This window comes from Dama dama, chromosome 19 (genome assembly GCF_033118175.1).
Source record: "Dama dama isolate Ldn47 chromosome 19, ASM3311817v1, whole genome shotgun sequence".
NCBI classification, from domain to species: Eukaryota; Metazoa; Chordata; class Mammalia; order Artiodactyla; family Cervidae; genus Dama; species Dama dama.
Window position 1 is genome coordinate 70,946,385 of NC_083699.1, and position 4,651 is coordinate 70,951,035.

Below are 4,651 nucleotides of genomic sequence, written 5' to 3' on the forward strand. Positions count from 1 at the left end.
CCCACTCCAGTATTCTGGCCTGGAGAATTCCATGAACTGTATAGTCTATGGGGTCACAAAGAGTTGGACATGACTGAGCAACTTTCACTTCACTTCCAGGCCTTCCAACATTCATTAGATTGATTTTCTGAAACCCCTTAACGTCCTTTGGACAACTACTTCAGTAAGTTCTGGAGTCACCATTCATACCATACAGACCACATGGGCAAAAGCTAATGTCTTGAGTCTTCATTTTCAACATTAATTTGAGAATTGTAAACAAGCATGAGTAAAATCTGAAAAAGCACAGGGAAACCAACCAAGGGTAATACCTCCATAATAATTGAAAGTCATTAAAGCTCTGATGTGTCCTGCAAGGAAAGATCGTTGATTGACCTCATGATGGAAACCCAGATGATCATGCCTCTGTTTTACCTCTCTGTAATACTTTAGTTCCACTAACACTTGCCAGTCCTGGAAATGTCCTTATCCTGAAAGGAATATTATCCCAGATATAAATCCTATGTGAGAAACAGTATCTTCAATAAGATCTCTGCATGTATATGTATCTCTAAAGACCCCAGGTTCCAGTAATGATGTAATATGACCCCTCTTTCACAGGCAGCCCCAGAGGCTGAGGGAGTCATGGTCTCTTAGTTGGATGTAGCTGGAATGGCATAAAGTGATACCTTGGTTTCTTCTTTCTGCTTTTGAATAAACTAAAAACTTAAGAAGAAGATGAAATGAGAACCAGAACATGAACAAGATTTTTCTTCCTGCCCTCCTCCCAGAAATCCAGCCAGTGTCTGAACTGGCAGCAGGAGGGGAAGGGAATTTAAGGAGGAGGAAATTAAAGCACACACCACAAATTGTAAGTGTGATATTCTGTTTTCTCAGCAGAGTTGATATTTTTTCATTTTGACATTTTGAGGTTCTGTAAGAATTTGCAGCCTGCATCTGTAAGTCTGAATGATACTCTTCCAAAAGAACATTGAATTCAATCATTAAGTGATGAACACCAAGGATTTCTTTCTGCAGAGGAGATTTGCGACTCATTCTTACCCAGACCTCTAATTTAGGGGCCCAATGCCATGTCTTTATGACACTGGCAAGTGCAAGTATTAAAATTCACATATTGCATTTTTCCATATTGAAACATCGACCACGGATCTCGCTTATTCCATTCAAAACCACTTTGCATAGTCCAAAAATTAGTGATCCTCACAGAACCCTAGTGAAAAAGGCAGTATTATGCTTCATGCTTCAAGAGGCATGTGGAAGTTTGTTAATTTGCCTATCACCAGGAAAACAAGTAGCAATTACAGTAAGAGTCCAAAGTTCCTGGAGCCAGGTGCTTTGCTCAGGCCGGGCACATGCATCATTCTTCGCCACCCAAACTGAATCACTGAATCCTCCATCTCACTAATGTGAATTCTGGCATCTCTCACTCAGAATAATTTTAGTTTGCTCATTCCCCTTAGCTTTCTCTGCCTGGATCTTATGCTAAAATTAACCTCAAGGTTGGAGGAGCTGGAAAGTTCAGGACCAACCCAAAATGTTTTCCATCTTTTGACCAAACCTCGAATACTGAACATTTCTAACATTCAAAGAGGGTTTGTTGAAGTTTCCCAACTTTACCCCTCCTGGTTTCAAATGGCACCCGAAGCAGAAGAGCCAAAATGCTGTAAGGAGAAGCTATTCCAAACAAGATTCTTGGCCCAAGGCAGGCCTGAAAGGCTCCAGATGGATCTGATTGAAGTTGCCAAACTCCTGGGTGCCTGTTTAAAAGGGGCCTCTGGATTCTGGAAGGTCTGGCTGTTACAAGCGGGTACAGTATAAGGCTGGGTCCCCTTTTCTGGAACAGAGCGTCGGGTGTGACACTGGCAAGGCTGTGGCTGGACGGCAGGGGCAGGTAAGCAGTGGGGAGGGGGCCAGCCCCTCCCGGGACCCCTGAAGCCACCTGCAGTGCCGTGGCTCTGTGAACTTGTGCTGCGTGGCTGTGCGGTCACAGGCAAGGCTTCCCTCAGAGCAGGAATGTGCTTCCAAAGTGTGAACAAGGTGAAAACTGACACTCTGATGCCCCTGGAGAGGAAAAAGAAAAAAAATACGCCTTCTGTTTACATGCATGTGACTACCAGTCTGGCAGAGGGAGCATACAGGAGTCTCCTACGCTGTGGGTCCAGCCTCAGAAACGTGACCCAAAGCCAGCACTTGAGAAGTTTGAGTAGCCATTCAAGAAAGCTCCATCTTGTAGGACACAAGCCACGCCTCTTCCTGCTGTCTAGAAACATCCGGGGCTTACCAAATTAGGCCAAGGTTGATGCTTCCCAACTGTGGTGCTGGAGAAGACTCTTGAGAGTCCTTTGGACAGCAAAGAGATCCAACCAGTCCATCCTAAAGGAAATCAACCCTGAATATTCATTGGAAGGACTGAGGCTGAAGCTGAAATTCCAATATTTTGGCCACCTGATGTGAAGAGCCAACTCCCTGGAAAAGACCCTGATGCTGAGAAAGATTGAAGGCAGGAGGAGAAGGGGACTACAGAGGATGGATGGCTGGATGGCATCATCAGCTCAATGGACTTGAGTTTGAACAAACCGCGGGAGATGGTGAAGAACAGGGAAGCCTGGTATGCTGCAGTCTGTGGGGTCACAAGGAGTCGGACACAACTGAGCAACTGAACAACAACAAACAAGGAAGAAAAGTCAGGCCTTTCAGAAAGTGCAAAGGAAAAACTGATCTCAAAGTATGTGAGAAATTAAAACATAATTTCTTTTTTTTTTTCATTTATTTTTATTAGTTGGAGGCTAATTACTTTACAATATTGTAGTGGTTTTTGCCATACATTGACATGAATCAGCCATGCATTTACATATGTTCCCCATCCTGAACCCCCCTCCCGCCTCCCTCCCCATCCCATCCCTCCAGGTCATCCCAGTGCACCAGCTCCGCCCGAGCACTTGTCTCATGCATCCAACCTGGACTGGCGATCTGTTTCTTTCTTTACTGAATTCCTACACAGGCAAGGCTTCCCTCTGAGCCATGCTTCTCCAACTTGACTGGGTGGAGGAATTCCCCATGGGATCTTATGAAACTCTGGACTCTGGCCCTGTTGGCCTGGGGGGTGAGGGAAACCCGAGTTTCTGATTCCTAGCAAATTCCTATGTGATGTTAGTGCTGCTGGTCCACAGGCCACTCTGAGTAGCTCAGAAGCTTAACATCTTGTATTTGAAACAAGAGTCATTAAATAGCTCTTTATACCATTAGACAGCTTTCATTTGATGGGTTGGTTTCAATGCCTTTTTTAAAAATTCCTATTTCCCCATTGAGCAATATGTCTTCATCTCGGGAAGGTTAAGAAATAAACACAAACTCTTGCCTGTCTATAAAACTAAGTCCCGGGACTTCCCTGGTGGTCCAGTAGCTGGGATGCTGTGCTCCGGACGTGGGGGACCTGGGTTCAGTCCCTGGTCGGGGAACTAGATCCCACATGCCACAGTGAGGACCCAGTGCAGCCAAATAAATAAAATAATTTTTAAAAAACTATCCTCTTAAATTTGAATTGTACATTTATCCTAAGGGCCTTGTGTGCAAGACCGATGTCTCCACTCTGGACCCCACTACGAGGTTCCAGGAGACGAAACCATTAATGTTCAGGCCTGCAGAACTCTCCAGTTGTTTTAAATTTTTGGATTTGCCAAAGAGCAGGTTATATTCCTTCCATGAAGCTCTGACGTCCATGTCCCAGTTTAAAAATCATCACTCATCCTTTATATGTGGAATCTAAAAAAAAAAAAAAAAAAAGATACAAATGAACTTACTTACAAAACAAAAAGAGACTCACAGACTTAGAAAATGAACTCAAGCTTGCTGAGGGTGCGGGGAGGGATAGTTAGGGACTTTGGGAAGGTCATGTACACACTGCTATATTTTAAGTGGATAACCAACAAAAACCTACTGTATAGCACAGGGAATTCTGCTCAATGTTATGTGCCAGCCTGGTTGGGAGCGGGGTTTAGGGGAGAATGGATACACATATATATATATGGCTGAGTCACTTCACTGTTCAACTGAAACTATTACAAGGTTGTTAATCGGCTATACCACAACACAAAATGTTTTTGCTGTTAAAAAAAATCAAATTTGATTTAATTAAAAAAAAATCATCACTGAAGTCATTGTCAGCACGGCATGGAAGTTTCTGGATAGCACCTCTGTTGGAACACAAAGACTTAGAAAATAATGGAAAATGTGTGCTGGAGAGAGCTCATTTGTCCTCCTGAGATTTTAGACTATATACATACTATATACAGACTATATGGAGACTATATACAGACTATACACAGACTACATAAAGACTATAGAAAGACTATATATAGACTTTATACAGACTACAACAGACTATATAAAGACCAGATATAGACTATATACCAACTACATAGAGATTATATACAGACTATACACAGACTATATATAGACTATATACAGACTATGTAGAGACTATATACAGACTACACACAGACCATATAAGACTATATACAGACTATATAAAGACTCTATACAGTTTTGGGGGATCTTCTTTGCCTCCATTTTCTGGCCAGAGAATCTTAACGAAAAGCATGTTCAGAGACAATGTACAGTAATCATGAAATGAAAAAGTCTCATAGGATGT